Source organism: Haliotis asinina, chromosome 7, assembly GCF_037392515.1.
Source record: "Haliotis asinina isolate JCU_RB_2024 chromosome 7, JCU_Hal_asi_v2, whole genome shotgun sequence".
Taxonomy (NCBI): domain Eukaryota; kingdom Metazoa; phylum Mollusca; class Gastropoda; order Lepetellida; family Haliotidae; genus Haliotis; species Haliotis asinina.
In genome coordinates this window covers 35,657,521-35,676,431 of record NC_090286.1, presented here as the reverse complement: position 1 = coordinate 35,676,431, position 18,911 = coordinate 35,657,521, and positions in this window count along the sequence as shown.

Here is an 18,911-nt window from a genome sequence, read left to right as displayed (position 1 = left end):
TTTGGATCAGGTTAACCACATTTTGACCTGTTCACAGTATTTTGACGAACTCGTTACCCCTGCCCAGACTGATTTGCTGATAGTGTGTCGCCTCCAGGGATTTTTTATCCAGTTAAATACATTCACTGATCTCAGTTGATTTTGCCTTGAATCACAAGGTACAGCGTTGATGTACACAATAACAGATCATATTACAAAAAAACCTAACAATTACAAACATCATATCACAAAATAACTAAACACTGTCAACTAAATTTGACAATGTTATCAAATGTTCCTGCAAATTTGACTGACACGCCCATGCCGAGTTGATGGCGTAACGATACGACTGATCTGTCCACTGAATGATGCAGCAGGAGTCACTTCCCTTTAATTTGGCGCGTGTTCGTGAAGGACCACCCACCATCCCGTGATATTGGCGGATTATAAAAACCAAAGTCAATGCCATTGTAGAACTGTTTAATCATCAGCTTTATAGTCTGTTCTCGCATATTCAATGTTTCACAATCACATACATGTAGTACAGTAACCCCTGTAATGGGTTATAGTTGCTATTATTTTCAGATCTAGAGCGTGAAGTGAGTTACAGTCGGCAATACTTCAGCCATATCTTAAATGAAAACAAGTAATAATTTTAAATAACTAAAAGTAAATTGTTCAAAACCTGCCAGTGAAGCACAGTTAAACCATCTAGAATGTCAGAGATATGAATCTAAAACTGTTTACTAACGGAAGACAATACAATACAATAAACAAACAAGTTGTATATTGCCAACAACAGAAAGTACATCGCCATAATATGGTCCGCGGCGACTTTACACCTAACGGAATCTGTGACTGCGGATGGCCAAGACATGGAATTCATTTGCATTGACGTTCTCAGTTTCCTCTAGGACGACTTATGAGAGAATGGATATTTCGTCGGGGGTAACCAGCATCAAGGCCTTAGCAAAGGTTTCAAATTGTTTCAAGGTGCATAAGTGTCTTGAACATATGAAACTTCTAGCAGCCAACATGATGTTCTATTTGACTAGTTCGCGTGTTGTTTTTTCAACTGAGCGAATGTGGTACCTTGGCACATGACAAGAAACTTAAAACACAGACTAAGTAAATAGTTGAAAGAGAAAGGTATTGTCATTAACTCCGAGTAGAATGCCATGTTGCCGGAAACAGAGGCGGATAGCTCTAAATCAAAATGAACCATATCATACTTCCTGTAGCGCATTTATCATGGAAAGTCAACTACTAGAACTACATATAGTCACACATACCATGGACATATCAATGATTTTCCGTTTCTGTCATGTTTTAATTGCTATAGGAGACTCAAAATTGCTATCCATCGCCTGTTGGATGCATCGTTGCTGTCTTTATAACTACCCTGACAGTAATCTCTAAACATTATTCTTAAAATTATAATATATAAATACTACTTATAGTTATTGAACTGCTTTTCATTCCCTAGTAACTATTGATTAATAAACTGCTAATGGAATAGTATATTTGCTTAAGTCTAGTCCATGTCAGGTCTAGTTACTATTTCTCTCAGTTGCTGATAGAGAGGTCACAGGCGCAAGATGGAGACTGTGTCTTGAAGAGTAATATGCGCAACAGAAACGGCAGGTTTGATTGATATTGGAAATGGCGGAATAAAAGCTGATTTCGTATCGTCAGTACCTTAGTAAAGAGGAAGAAGTAGAAATATAAGAAGGGAATATTGTCAAGCAAATGATAACGATAAAACAATGTGAAGTTTATGATACATATCAATTAATGTAATCTTTAAGGGTTCAAGATCGGTCCCAACCAGGAAAAAAACATTTGATAAATTAAGTAAAAATGTGTTCACATATATGATCCATGCTATTACAAAATATGACATTTTATGTCGCATTCTCCTTGCTTAGAGGACACAGATAGCACTGTGAAATAAAATATATGAAGCATTCATAAAATATATATCTATGGCTCCAAACCACGTACTGGCCTCCGCCCATCATATTGACAAAATTGTATTTTTGAGCCTCATGGCCCAAACTTACAGAAAAACTGTCTGTCTGTCTGTCAAGGAATATTGTGTTACGAAGTACTTCGTGGATAATATGTTGATTGTCAGTGATAGATGCACAACTCTTTTAAGCTTGTGACGCTAAATGTTAACTTATCCACTCATTTACTCATATCACTTTTACAACCATTTTGTCACTCTACAGCAACAGTAACGGGGAAGACTGAACTATTCTTGTTGCACTAAGGCTCTACGTTTTAGAGATGGTCCATCAATGTGCACATGTTCTGACTACATTCATTTGATAACGTGTCGAGAAGACGCTGTGACCAACTGAAACGTCATGACTTTATGTCATATGGATTTAAACTGAGAACTGAGGCAAATCCCTAGATTTCGAGGCATCCTGTGTGTTTTCAAGGAAACGTAGAATGAACTCTATTTCCAGAAAATATGTTTCTTGTCATTATGGACATGGTTCGCTTGCTGTCATTTAAGAGTGAATGAGTTTAGTTTTACGCAGAACTCAGCAACAATATAAATGCACATTCTTAGTCTCAATACATTTCCATTTAATGAAATTGCGAATCATGAAATGATGCAGTAGAAAGGAGAAACACATGCACACACGATTAACAAAATGAAATGAAAGGAAATGTGTTTTAGCCCTAACAGACTTACAAATCATCAAAGGCATGTACCGATGAAACAGTCGTGCCAAATGTACTGCATTGATTGACCAAAATGCTGCATTGATTGACCAAAATGTTAACATTACCGTTAAAGTCAGTTTGGGACAATGACCTCCTTTGCATTAACCAAATGATCCTTTTAAGCTGCTGCTGTGGACTGTTCTGCCATTCTCTCTGAAACGTCTGCCCATGGTCAGTGTGTGAGTGAGTGAGTTAATATTTGACGTCACATCGGCAATCTTGCAGCCATATCGTGACGAGAACATTCTTGAAAAGAGGAATTTATATATATAGTAAACAACCTGTCAGCGAAGGACAGTTAAACAACTAGAGTATTACAATAATAAATAAAACTAGCGTGGAAAGTTAAAACTCATATCACTATTCAGACAATACAATAAAAACAGGCTATATACATCGCCAACAACTGAAGGTAGATCACCATACTAGAGGTCATGGGGACTTACATTACTTCTGCTCCCTGCATGGTCCCTGGCTGGATTTACAACATCCCCTCAGCTGCTGGCGATTGTATGCAAGATTGTCCAAAAATTAAAATGACAGAAATACTACAGCTACGAAAAAATTGAAGATTAAATTTGACCTCAAATGGTTTGGGACTTACGTACCCTCTCAGGAGAACAATAATTTTACGGTACTTCAACCCCACTCGAGGATACAGCCACTAACGATCTCAGTTACTAATTCAACTTCCAATCATGAAATGTTTATGTGTTTACAAGTCAGACAACAAATCTAATTCTTTTAAAAATGCAATAATTAAATGAGAACGTACGTTACTAAAAGGTCCATAGTTCATGATTTTAAATAATTGTCCGTTGTGATGGAATATTCAACACAGTCAAGCAAGACATGCTTGACCGTGATTATTTCATCACAAGGGATGCAGAACGGAGGATCCTCGCATTTCAAAAGATATTCATGCGTACACCTGGTGTGGCCAATACGACATCGTCGTATAATGACCTCTTCATATCTGGACTTACAAGCCAAGTAGGTGTAACCGACATATGGTTTTATTGTATGTAATTTATTAATACCTACCAACGTGTCCCACTTCTTCTGCATTAGGTCACGGATGTAAGATCTAATGGTAGCTTTATAATTTGAATATGGAATGAAAAGTGGTGTCACAGATTTGTTGAGTGCCGCCTTGGCGGCAAGATCAGCCATTGTGTTCCCAGAAATGCCAACATGGCTAGGTAACCAACAAAAGACGATGTCGTATTGGCCGGTAGCAAGATTATTACACAGTTCAATAATTTCTATTAAAAGTGGATGTTTGCAAGAAAGATTTTTAATAACCTGAAGGCAAGAAAGAGAGTCGGAATAGATTACATACTGTTTATGTTTGGGGTGTCTTTCAATATAGTTAAGAACTGTTAATATGGCGTTTGCCTCCGCTGTGAAAATAGAGCTGTGATCCGGTAATCTGGAAGAGATTGTTTTGGACCGAATGACTGTGGCACAAGCCACTACACCATCATCCTTGGATCCATCTGTGAATAAGGATTTATATGTGTTGTATTTACTATTTAATTGATTAAATTCTTGTTTATATTGTAAGTCATTAGTCTCTGATTTTCTAAATGTTGTCAGTGTAAGGTCAACTTGAGGTCTCACCAATTGCCAAGGAGGAGAAGAAAGTAAACGTGAAGGAGCTATATTTTCTAGCGGAATACCAGCAGAAAGGAAAGGTTTCACTCTTATGCCAAGAGGTGGAACAAGAGAAGACTGCTTGTTATACAAATCCTCATACAAAGGATTAAAGACACAGTTATACGCAGGGTTTGATTTGTTGGAACACAATTTTGTTACATACTGTAAAATTAATTTTATTCGGCGTTGATTAAGACATGGTTCATCAGCCTCGGCATAGAGGCTGTCGACAGGTGATGTTCGAAAAGAGCCAAGGTAAAGTCTGAGACCTTGATGGTGAACAGAATCTAAAAGTTTTAGGTTGCTTTTACAGGCTCCACCATATATAATGGAGCCATAATCACGTTTTGAACGGATCAATGATCGATAAAGTTGCAAGAGGGTAGCTTGATCTCCTCCCACTTAGAATGTGAAACAACTTTCAACAAGTCAAGTACCTTCAGGCATTTAGTTTTGAGGGATTTGATATGTGGTAGAAACGTTAAATGTGACTCAAACATTAAACCCAAAAACTTTGCCTCCTTTTCAACTTTGATGGGAGTTTCATTGAGAAACAGTTCAGGGTCTTTATGCGGCTTATACTTTCTACAAAAATGTATACAATTAGGCTTGGTTTTAGAAAATTTAAAACCGATTTCAAGACACCATTTTTTTATTTTATTTAAACACAACTGTAGTTGCCGTTCAATAGTATGCATATTTGTTCCTCGACAAGAAATATTAAAATCATCCACAAAAAGAGATCCATCAATTGCTTCATTTAAAACCTTTGACAAACTGTTGGTCTTAACACTAAACAATGTTACTGACGAAATACTGCCTTGTGGGACACCCTGATCCTGATTATAATGGTCAGACAGGGTAGACCCCACTCGGACTTGAAATTGTCTGTCTTCTAAAAACTGTAAACGACCCTTCAAACCCAAATCATGGAGATCTTTCAAAATGCCATACTTCCATGTCGTATCATATGCCTTTTCAAGATCGAAAAAAATCGATACAGCATGTTGTTGATGAAAGACTCTAAGCGTACCAAATGATCGATGGTACTACGATTTTTCCGGAAACATTGAATGTCAGTGATAAGGTTGTTGGTTTCCAGGTACCAAACTAGACGATTATTAACCATACGTTCCATTGTCTTGCAAACACAGCTAGTTAAAGAAATTGGTCTGTAATTAGATGGATCGGTATGATCCCGTCCAGGTTTAGGAATAGGAATGATTATGGCATTGCGCCATGATGGTGGGAAATTACCAGAAGTCCAGTTACTGTCAAAGATATTCAATAGGGCTCAAAGATACTGTAAAAGCAATCTTCAGGCTGTTGCTATAAGGCTTTCTTTACAAATACAGTTCACGCTTTGTTCCCTGTACATTTCACCATCTTCAGCTGTTCAGCCGACTGATCTTCAGGATCTATACGACCAACTTCCCAAACTCTGTATTGTCATGGGTGATCTTAACGGACATAACCCTTTATGGGGAAGTACTGATACTAACAATGAAGGGAAAATACTTGAAGACTTCATATCTAATAACAACGTATGCATATTTAATGATGGATCAGCCACTTATTTACATCGTGGTACAGGAACGTATTCTGCACTTGATTTGTCACTCTCTGATCCCTATATATACAATGAGTTTGAATCGTCAGTCCATGATGACCTTTGTGGAAGTGACCATTTTCCAACAATTCTCACAGCTATAAATCCGACTGAAACCCCACCTGCAACTAGGTGGAATCAGATTCTGAAAGTTGCCGTTTTGTTTGTTTTTGGGGTTTTGTTAATTTTGCTTACCCATAGTGAATTGTAGATTGGTTCATCAAATCTGTTCCCTGCCCACCGTGGAGCGCCAACAAGGGCGACGCCAGATGTAAGCGGTATTCCAGCAAACTGACACCCAAGGTGCATTTTTGAAGTTCTGAACTTTTGCCTAGAGTCTTATCCCCAGAAGGCGGTGGCTCATGGATTAACTGGAGTATATCATTTCTCTAACCCTTGCGTGTCAGTTTGCTGGAGCACCGATGACGCAAGTCAAATCTATCTGTACTTTTCAGGTATGTCTCTTGTAAACTAAAAGCTGATGGTTCAAAATCTTGTGATAATAGTTGAAGATCATATAAATTATTTCTACGGCCTCTGCGCGTCCACTGGATAACATTATGAGAGGAATTCATGGGGGCTCAACAGGAGAGCGTGCACGAGACGAAGTCCCTTTAAGCCGAGATGGTTGAGAAGGGCTTGTCTCCATAGCTAGCGGTTCATAGGTGTTTTGAACCTCTACAGGCACTTTTAATGGTAAAGGCACCTCAATATGTTTAAGGACCCTGGCTTCCTTTCGTCTTTGTTGTTTCTGTTCTTTTTTGACATTGTTTTCTTTTTAGGTTCATGATGATTGTTGTGCTCAGACGTCATATTGTTTCGTGGTAAAGGATTTGTTGTTAGAGTAGTTTGTGATGATGCTGGTGACATAAAAGTATATTCAGCATTGACTTGGTATAAATGACTTGGTCATCCGAGGTCCAGTTTATAGGAGTTTGAGAACCAGAATCAACTTTGAGTGGGGATGAGGAGACTGCAGCAGAATAGGTGAGAGTAGTAGATGAAACAGATAATTCATTATCAACCAGTTTCCTTGCATCAGCAAAGGAAATGTCATTTGTGTGTTTGACTTTCAAAATTTTTGTCTGTCTCACGAAAGAAGGACATGCCTTTGAAGAGCTCTTATGCTCACCCTTACAATTTGCGCACTTGATGTTATTAGTGCAGTCTATGCCATCATGGTTTTTACTACACCGGAAGCATACCTGGGTGTTTTTGCAGGATCTTGCACCATGACCAAATTGTTGGCATTTGAAACAACAGAGTGGATTTGGTGTGTACACATCCACACTAATGTTGAAATATCCTGCTTTAACAGATGGTGGAATCTTTGTAAGGGCAAAAGTGAAAAGGTGGGTGCTTGTTTTTATGGTTTTGTCACCTTCTCTCCTTATAAACCGTTTTACAGACAGTACTCCTTGAGATTTCATTTCTGCCACAATCTCCTCTTCAGACATATCTGAGAGACATATCTGAGAGGCACATTGCACGATCATGTACAATGTCTCTGCATGAATTTAGGGTCTTGTGGATTGATACGACAATCTCAGTGTTGGCAAAATGATGAGCTTTGAGAAAATTTTGAGACTGTTGCCTCCTTGCACATTCAACTAGAAGAGAACTGGACCGGAGACGTGTAACATTTTAACAGTTCCACAAATGCCTTCAATTGATTTTGAAATGACGAAAGGATTAACTTTGAGGGCTGTACCATCACTTCCATCGACAACAAGAAATCGTGGACTTGAATCAATACTATTTATGGATTCCTCATCAGAAGATGTTGCAGCATCACTATCAATGTGCCTTCTTTTAGTTTTTGATCTGGAACCAGTAGGGTAGTTGGGTAGAGATAATGAAAACTATATTCGACACCCGTGCTCCTCACCCACCATGGAGCGTCAACATGGACGGAATTGCAGCGGAGGCCAACTAGAAAACCAAGGCTCCAGCAAGAAGGACGCAGATAGCTATAATAGTCAAACAGAGTGAAAGGTCAGACTGGTCCGGCCCCAGACAATTACCTGATGACAAACAGAGGTCATTAATGCCAGATTGGTCCATGAGCCACCGCCTTCTGGCATAGGACTCTAGGCAAAAGTGCGATATAGTAACAGTTTCGCGGTTTCCATAGTAACCACATAAAATATCAATATGAACACTGAAGTATAAGTATCCATGCTCAGGGCATGGCGTGACCAGCCGATTGATAGAATCGGGCCGATTCTACCACCCGTCTAGGTGAAGTAAGGGCCGAAGTGGTGTATTGAGCAAAAGGAACAATGTTCAAGCTCCCACTGCCCTCAACCACCAGGATCCCGTCCTCCACAAACACGGGACGCAACCCACTGCAAACAGGTTGCCCCATTTGGTCGCCTCTTACGACCAGCAATGGGGTGCTGTGGACACATTCTGCCCCGGGTCCACACAGGAGAAGAGCACTTAGCGGTACCCAGCACCCACCACGAGGAGGTGGCTCTTCATGGGTGCCGGCTCGACATAGTTTTCATCACTTTTTAATGCATCGTAATAATCATCTACTGTTGTTTTTAATAGTTGACTACGTATACTCAATGATGAACTAGTAAACGTATCTTCATCTTAATCGACATCAGGTGGGGCAGTAGCTCCCAAATCATCCATCTCCAAATCGTCGATATTTTTTAAATTATATTATATTAATATAAATATAGAAGACTTTCCGAAGATTAAGAGAACCACTAGGCGTCAAAGTCGTGCGTCAGTCGGTTACTATTACAAATAATCCCAGCAAGATAGACCAGAGCCAATTACTTGTGGTTAGATTCCCAAACTTGGGTGAGAACGACATCATAGTTCCAGGTACGGCACGATTGGCGTTTAATATCACGTTGACTTCAGAAAATGACAAACGTGAGCTCGTGAATAATGTGGGTCGTGCTATAGTCAGGAAGGCCACCATAAAAATTAGCGGTAACGAGGTGCTTTGTATAGACGACAGCGATGTGTATTACCGTTACACGGACCTATGGAAAAGTAAGAGTGAACTCAACAACGTATAGAACATATATTAGTTCCAGATGAACAAAAGGACAACATGCAGCGAGACAGACTGGTAACACTAGTTGTGGGTGGTAAGGGAAAACAATATTTAGGAGATAACATCACTGCTGATAAAATTCAGAAAATGTCAGATGAGGAAATCAATAAATTATACGCTAGGAATGAGGCACAACTCGGAGCTGAGATGACAAAACTGATAGGTTCTATTATTAAGCAGATTTACACAGGTATAGCGTCGCACCTTTTACCAATACCACCAGAACGTCGACTCTGTTTGTGGGAGGACTTAGAGAAGGACCCGTTTATCGATAATGCCTTGAGTTATGTCAGTTGTGCTTTGTATCACAAATACGGTTTGTATCTAGCCCCAATAACAACAGCGATCATCACGGCAGAGTATTGTAAATTTGATAAAAGAAAATATAATCATATTATACAAGATGGATACTGCCCATGAAGAGATAACCAAGGAGGGAACACCGAAGTCGAGTCCGGTGGACAACCCCCAGGATCCAGTGACGCAAGTCACCAAGACGAAGAGCCAGAAAAGAGTTGAAGCAGGTAGAATAAACGCTTTAGCCAGGCATAACAAACATAATTACAAATTGTGGGTGACAGTAGGGGGCGTACTAGCCACTGCTGTTGTTTCATTATATATGTTATTTAAACCCACACAATCCCAACCACAGCCAGTGGGAGTATCCCCCTCTCCTCAAGAGGAGATTGACCCTTATGTTATGTTATAATTAGAATTATATTTCCATTAATATATATTTTGTCTGGGGGAAAACATTCGTTAACGATGCATACCACGCATTAGTGGTTTCTGGATTAGCAGTAGGATATGCTCGGTTGACTAAAAGGATTATACAACAACCGATTAAAGAACTCGACTTCTATCTGCAAGATATTTTTATGCTTACTATGAACACTGGTATGGCGATGACCACCAAGGACGTTTTGGTAAAGCAAGGTATTATACCCGAAATTATTTTAAAGTATTTAATATAATATGGCCACGGTAGCAATGATAGCTGGTGGAGCTCTTGTGAATGTCTTAGCATTTTCCGGGAGTAATTTTTTATTTTCACAATTTGGAGGGTCAAACGCGACTGAGGTAGAAGCGGAACGAAAACGACACAATGTAGCCGTAGACTACTCTAGGCCGCACAGGCTGAATACGCTATGAGACGAATATGCATCTGTTCATTGAGAAAGGGTTACGTGATGGAACCTATCAGTTTCTATGGTATCAAAACATTATGCCAAAGCTAATAATAAGCATGTGACAGGCTACAACCCTAAGAAACCTTCGAACCATCTACTATACCTCGATGCCAACAACCTGTTCGGCTGGGCTATGAGCCAGTATCTACCAACAGGTGGATTCGAATGGTTGACTGACCTGCAGTGGGCTGTCTGCAAGACTGACCAGCAGATGGGGGTCATGAGCATTACACCGAATTCAAACAAGGGTTATATATTCGAAGTGGACTTGCATACATCTCACAACAGTTACCCGCTGGCACCCGAACGGTTGAGGATTAACCAAGATTGGGTGTCCGAGTACCAACATAACCTGATGAATGGACCACTAGCTAATGTAAAAAAACTGGTACCTAATTTAATGGAAAAAAACAAACTATATCATTCACTACCGTAACTTACAGCTGTATTTATCACTTGGCATGAAGCTTACTAAAGTACATAGAATATCGAAGCTTAATCAGAGTCCCTGGATGGAACCCTATATTAAAATGAACACATATCTGAGAAAGATAGCTACTAACGACTTTGAGAAAAACCTGTATGTATAAACTCATGAACAACTCTGTATTCGGAAAAACGATGGAGAATTTAAGAAAACGAGTTAATGTCAAGCTAGTCCAGTCAAGCAAGGAAGACAAGCTAAGGAAACTGATTGCCAGCCCAGCATACAATAGAAGTACTATTTTCGACGATGACTTTGCACCTATACATATGAAAAAGAGCCACATAAAACTTAATCGTCCGGTTTATGTAGGTATGAACATTCTAGACTTGATGTATGACTTTTACTATAACGCGCTAAAGAAGTAGTACAGAGACAGATGTGAAGTGTTGTACACGGGTACGGATTCACTGCTGATGGAGATTCAAACCGAGGGTGTGTATGAGGATATGAATACCAATACACACCTGTATGATATCGTAGTCTGTGAATAAATCTAATTCAACACCGGTGTTCTTCAGTAAAGCATCCCATGAGAGTCCAGGACCTGAATAATACCATGCAGAGTCCAACCCATATTGCTTATAACACGTTTTTCTAAATATCTCAAAAACACCAGCCAACAGAAACAAGTCTGTTTTCAAATATAAATCATGGTAATCACCCAGATTCTTACAACCCAGTTTTTCCCATACCCCTTTAGCGTGTTCATAATCATCTTGTAAAACAAACGCATCAGAAAGCTTACTGTAGAATCAGTCAATTGGAGGTGATTGTGTCTAAACGTAGACCAGTCATCCATACGGGTAGATTCCCTTACGTAACAGCAAAGATCTAGTTTCCTCTTCTGTGTACCGATTAGTTATAGCTTAGTCGTTAGGGTTATTAGCCTTGACCAAACTGTCTAGAGAAGACAATAGAAACTGAACATTATCTATGAATCTTAACCTGTTTAGCGACAATTTATATATCTTTCCATGTTGTTTGGTATACATGATATGTTACCTTTGACTTTTGAAATAGCTTGCATAATCAAGTGTAAATCATGCCCATAAAGACTGTGAAATAACGTTCCATAGAAGAGTTGATAGTATCAGGTTGTGTTGTAACTTCTTGATTACCTCTAAAGTAAACACTGGTGTATTCAGTTGTTTCATTTGCCTGTTGTGTCTCTAATGCCATCTTTAATGTGAGTTGAAACTTAATGCCTCTTAAATCTTTCATTTCTTGGTTTACGTAGTCAAATACCAATTGTTTTATATCTTCAACGTCTATGTTTCTCTGAACTTCCATCTTCCAACCTCTCAAATATTTACCTATATGTGTCCCCATGCCAGAATAACCTTGAATTCCACGTTCACGTGCTTGCTTTTTCAACTCACATACTGTATACATGTTACACAGTGTTATACTATATGTGAAACATTTCTCTAAATTTATGATTGTTTACCTTATAAACCGTAGGAACACCGTTGCTAAACTATTGTTTTCCTTGGATACCTCGTTCATGTAAGAATGCCGTTGCTGAGCTATTGTTTACCTTAGAAACCGCGTTCGTGTAGGAACTCTGGAGCTAGGAGTGGTCCAGTAGAGAGCTGTGCATTGTTTGTTCGTATCCCGCCAGATGTATAAACAATATATGTTCATATTTAAATATTTATATTTTAATTAGTGTAACATGACAACCTACTTAAAAGATTTTATTACCGCGTGTCAAAAAGTAATAATCGTAGCCACACCAGCGATGTTAGGGATTGAATTAGCAGCTATGTTGCTAGAACTAGATGAACTAGCAACATACAACGAAAGGAAAGAAGGGATTCATCATAAAAAAGTTCATCCATAAGCGAGGATGAAAAAAAATATATAAAACTAGGGATACAACAAGCCCAACAAACATTCATTACGAAGAGCAATGAAATAATAGAAGATACATGATAAACTGTTTTGCTGAAGTAAATATTTTAAATTGAAAACTAGTCCTGTAACATAGAAATTCACATTTAGACTTTTATGTTTGAATTAGTATACCATGACAACACACGTAGACGATTTTGTTACCGCTTGTGAAAAAGCAATTGAAAATAATAATTTACTTAATTTGTTAAAGAATCAAAATATTCAGGGGTGGTTGATGTTAGTTCTTTGTGTATAAGTAGTATTGGTACTTCACTTGGTGTTAAATTACAAACTGCTATTGTAGAAAAGTGTGACGATAAACATAAAGATACTTTAGATGAATTACTAAATGATGAAACAGAAGAGAAGGTCACTGAAATGAATATTTAAATTGATCTTTTATAAACTAGTCCTGAACCCCTAACAGTCTTCCTCTCATTAGGAAGACTGTTGGGTACCTTCCTCTCATTAGGAAGACTGTTGGGTACCTTTTTACAGGGGAGGTGAAAAGTGGTCGTGTTATGGGGTTTTGAAATTTAAGATGAGTGAGGGAAGGATTGTTTTTTATATGATGGGTTATATAGTTTGGTCCAGAACCACCATTGTTTATCCTGACTAAAACAAGGTATAGATGTATAATGATTAAACATTAAATGGTAAACACCTGTCAACGAAGGATAGTTAAAGAAACAGATTATCACGGATAGGAGTTTAACTTAAGACGACGATACAATATAAAAACGGTTATAGATTACCAGCTACTGAAGATAGATCCCCATACGATGGACCATGGGGACATACAGTACCTTTGCTACCTGCATGGACCCTAGCTGGATTTACATTGTACACCATCCCTTCAGCCACTGGTGACAAAAGACAAATCTAGTCATAGCCACCTCCTCGTGGTGGGTGCTGGGTAACGCCAAGTGCTCTTCTCCCGTGTGGACCCGGGGCAGAATGTGTCCACAGCACCCCATTGCTGGTCGTAAAAGGCGACCGAATTGGGCAACCTGTTTGCAGTGGGTTGCGTCCCGTGTCGGTGGAGGACGGGATCCTGGTGGTTGAGGGCAGTCGGGCTTTTAACTGCGTTCCATTTGCCCAACACACCACTTCGGCCCTTACTTCACCTAGACGGGTGGTTGAACTGGCCCAGTTCAACCAATCGGCTGGTCATGCCAAGCCCTTTGCATAGATTTTATATGGTTGCACAACCTTTTTACTTGGACTTTTTGAAAATATGGTCTTGGTACCCTTACTCATAGAAAAAGTTCACTTCGTGGTACGTTTTTCATAAACTTTGTCTAGAGTCTTATGCTCAGAAGGTATGGGCCCATGGGCCAATCTGGTGGAATGATTATACTTTTAATTTTTCTGCTGGAGCATATCATCCGGGTATCCTTGGTGCTGCAAGCTGGAGATCCGCTTGTTTATAGCATTGTCCTCGTGATACTCCGTGGTGGGTGGGGAGCTCGGATGATGAAACAATTATAAACTCACTATGGTTTACCAGACTCCCTCGAAAAAGACCAAACGTCAACTCGATAATAACAATGAAGAGAATGAATCCACTTCTTTTTCCAAAGAATGTAAAATATGGCAAAAGCAAATGGAAATAAACAAAGTGAAATTCACTCAAAATGTTAGCTTTGCAGATGCTAAAAAGATTGTGGAATCAACACTACCTAATACGACTTATGCATCAGTCATCAGATTACCCTCTGACACCATGATTAAAAAAGTATCCACTTCATCAAGTGTGACTTAAACAGACCTGACTTGGGTTAAAACTGATAATCCAAAACTTTTCACGCCTCAACAAACTACTCAGACTTCAGAAACAAATGTGAACGCACGTGTGCCATCTACAGTTCAGGGTGAAGAACAGAGATTGTCACAATCTACAGAACATACTCATACTCGAAGTCTAAAAGTACTGTCAAGACGAGAACAGGTAATGGGAAAAAGACTGATAGACCACCCAAGGGTTCAGAGAATCGTATACAATTATTCAATAAATTTGGGTCACTCGAAGACATGGATGTATCAGAAAACATCCACCACAGGGCACATAGCTTGTCGCCCTCTAGGAATGTGAGGGGTAGATCCCCAATCAACCCACCAAAAAGATAATGTCTTCCAAACATATAGCACCATGGAACTGTAGAGGATTGAAGACTAATTATAATGAGTTACATCTGTTAGTCCAAGATCTGGCACCATCATCATTTTGTCTGCAGGAAACTCATCTGAAACAGACAGATACAGTTGATTTACGTCAGTACGATGCATATCATTATTTCTCACCTTCGGGTGATAGGGTCACTGGTGGGTCCTCAATCCTTGTCAAGCAGAATGTTATCCACAGCCAGGTACCACTTACAACTAATCTTCAAGCCGTTGCAGTGAGACTTACACTTCATGTTGTACTTACATTATGCTCACTGTATGTTCCGCCTTCTTCAACACTTCACCTAACTGATCTCCAAGCTCTCTATGATCAACTTCTGTTACCATGCATTATAAGGGGTTATCTTAATGGTCACAATCCACTCTGGGGTGGTACAAATTCTAACACTAAAGGCAAAATGCTAGAGGATTTTATCTCAAATAATGACCTGTGCATTTTTAACGATGATTCAAGCACTTATCTGCATCATGCAACCGGCACCTACTCTTCTCTGGATTTGTCTCTTGCAGACTCTAATTTACTGTGGAAGTGATCACTTTCCAACAATATTATCTGAATCTTCTCCGACTGATCTTCATCCTATACAAGATGGATTTGTCCAAGGCGGACTGGTCATTATTTCAAACTCAGTGCACATCTAAACTAAAACCCGAATATTTCAGTGATATTGCTGGTCCTATTCAGGTATTTTCTGACGTTTTAAATGTAATTGATGAGTGCATAAAACAGGCCCTCTACAACTCCACATGTACGAAAGCCATGGTTTACGATAGACTGTAAAAATGCTAGAAAAGCAAGGAAAAAGGCAGAGAAATATTTCCGCCATCACCCAACTGTCCACAACTTAAACAGATTTAAAATACTGAATGCAAAGTAAGCGACAATCTTGGAGGAACTATATCTCCAAAATTAATTCACACACACCAGTGTCCAAAGTATGGAACATGGTTCAAAGAATTAAAGGCAAAGGTTCAAAATCTGCTGTTCACCATCCCAAAGATGGTGATGATTTACTTACTGACAAATGTCAAATTGCAAATAAAATTGGCGAAACTCTTGCCAAAAAATCGTCATCGGCAAATTACGTCCCTGAGTTTCAGAGATATCAGAAACAACAGGAGAAGTCAAAACTTAATTTTAATTCAGATAACGGTGAGGACTATAATGAAGTGTTTTCATTACATGAGCTATATACTGCTCTTGAGCAAGCTCATGACACAGCAGCGGGTGATGACAACATTCATTATCAGCTGCTGAAACACTTGCCTGAACCATGTCTTGTCACAATTTTAGATATATTTGATAAAATATGGACATCTGGAAACTTTCCTCCTTCATGGCGTAATGCCATTGTAATCCCTATATCCAAACCTGGTAAGGATCATACTGATCCTTCCAATTACAGACCGATATCTTTAACCAGCTGTGTCTGTAAAACCATGGAGCGAATGGTAAATAATAGAATAATATAGATTAATTTGGCATCTATAAACCAATGACCTCATTACAAATGTACAATGTGGTTTTCGGAAGAATAGAAGTACCATTGATCATTTGGTACGTTTAGATTCCTTTGTCAAAAATGCTATAGTAAATAAACAACCTGCTGTATCGATATTCTTTGATCTTGAGAAAGCGTATGATACAACCTGGAAACATGGCATTTTAAAGGATTTACAAGATTTGGGGTTGAGAGGTCGTTTACCTCTTTTTATATCACAGTTTTTAAGTGGCAGACAGTTTCAAGTCCGAGTGGGTTCAACCCTGTCTGACCATTATAATCAGGATCAGGGTGTTCCACAAGGCAGTATTTTGTCTGTCACTTTATTTAGTATTAAGATCAACAGTTTATCCAAGGTTTTAAGCGATTCCATTGACGGATCACTTTTTGTGGATGATTTTAGTATTTCGGGTCGTGGTAAAAGTATGCATACTATTGAACGGCAACTACAGTTACGTTTAAATAAAATAAATAAATGGTGTCTTGAAAACGGCTTTAAATTTTCTAAATCTAAAACACATTGTATACATTTTTGTAGAAAATATAAGCCGCATAAGGACCATGAACTATCTTTAAATGGACCTCCCATCTAAGTTGTCAAGGGGGCCAAGTTCTTGGATTCAATTTTCGATTCTCATTTAACCTTCTTACCACACATTAAATCCCTTAAAGCCAAATGCTAGAAGGCACTAGATTTGTTAAGGGTTGTTTCAAATTCAAAATGGGGTGGGGATCAAGCTACTCTCCTTCACTTATACAGATCATTGGTACGATCTAAACTTGATTATGGCGCCATTGTATATAGTGGAGCCTGCAAAAGCAACCTTAACGTTTTGATTCTGTACACCACCAAGGTCTAAGACTTTGTCTTGGGTCTTTCCGAACTTCACCTATTGACAGTCTTTATGTTGAGCCCGATGAACCATCTCTTACACAGCGTCGTATATAATTATCCTTACAATACATTACTAAATTACACTCTCATGAATCTAATCCTGCATATAGCTGTGTGTTCAATCCCCTTTATGAGAATTTGTACGAGAAGAAGTCTTCTCTTGTTCCACCTCTCGGGCACATAATTAAACCCTTTCTTTCTTTGGCCGGCATTGAGCTGGAACACATAGCTCCTTCCCGTCTTCTTTCTTCTTCTCCTTGGCAGTTGGTTAGACCACAAGTCGACCTAACATTATCTTCATTTAAAAAATCAGAAACTAATTAATTACAATATAAACAAGAATATAATCAATTAAAAACTAAATATATCAATTACAAACCCTTATTTACAGATGGTTCCAAGGACGGTGGCGCAGTGGCTTGTGCCACTGTCATTGGATCCAGAACAATATCTTCTAGACTACCAGATAACAGTTCTATTTTTACAGCTAAAGCAAACGCCAGACTAACGGCTCTTAAATGTATTGAAAGACACCCTAAACGTAAACAATATATAATCTATTTAGACTCTCTTTCTTGTCTTCAAACGATAAAAAATATTTCTTGCAAACATCCACTTTTAATAGATATTATTGAATTGTATAATGATCTTGCCACTGGCCAATACGACATCGTCTTCTGTTGGTTACCCAGCCATGTAGGAATCTCTGGGAACACATTGGCTGACCTTGCAGCTAAAGCAGCACTCAACAACTCTGTGACACCACTTCTTATTCCTTACAGCGATTACAAAGCCACCATTAGATCTTATATCCGCGATCTGATGCAAAAGAAGTGGGACACCCAAGTGGGTATCAATAAATTATATGAGATAAAACCTTACATTGGTTAATACCCACTTGGGTCCAGATTTGAAGAGGTCGTCCTACGGCGATGTCGTATTGGTAAAAGAAGGTATACACATGCATACCTGTTGAAAGGTGAAGATCCTCCGTTTTGCATCCCTTGTGATGAGAGAACCACGGTCAAGCATATACTGCTTGAGTGTGTTGAATTCTCCATTATAAGGGATAAATATTTCAATGTACAAACACTTTCGGATCTTTTTAACACCGTAATTACTCATTTAATTATTGTATTTTTGAAAGAAATTGATTTCCTTGTTGAATTGTAATTGATATGTTGTGTAGATAGTTGAATTTTAATGATTGGTAGTATAGATTAGGAACATTGATTATTAGTGGCTTTACCCTCAAAGGGGGTTGAAGTACTGTAAAATTATTGTCCTCCCGAGAGGGTAGTCCTAAAATTTTCAAAGTAAATTTATACTTGCCAGGATTTTTAAGTGTAGTATTTGTGTTATTTAAATTTTGGCTAAAATTTCTTCCAATCGCCAGCGGCTGAAGGGATGGTGTAAATCCATCTAGGGTCCCTGCAGGTAGCAAAGGTACTGTACGTCTCATGTTGTGAGTGTGGTGATCATGGTCTCTAGTGTGGTGATTTACCTTCTGTTGTTGGCGATCTATAGCCTGTTTTCATACTGTATTGTTCATATAATGATATCAGTTTTAACTCACTAGTTTTTATGCTAATTGTAATATTCTAGGTGTTTTACTGTCCTTCGTTGACAGGTTTTGTAATGTACATATGGTCATTTTCATTGCTGAATGTTCTCGTCACGATATCG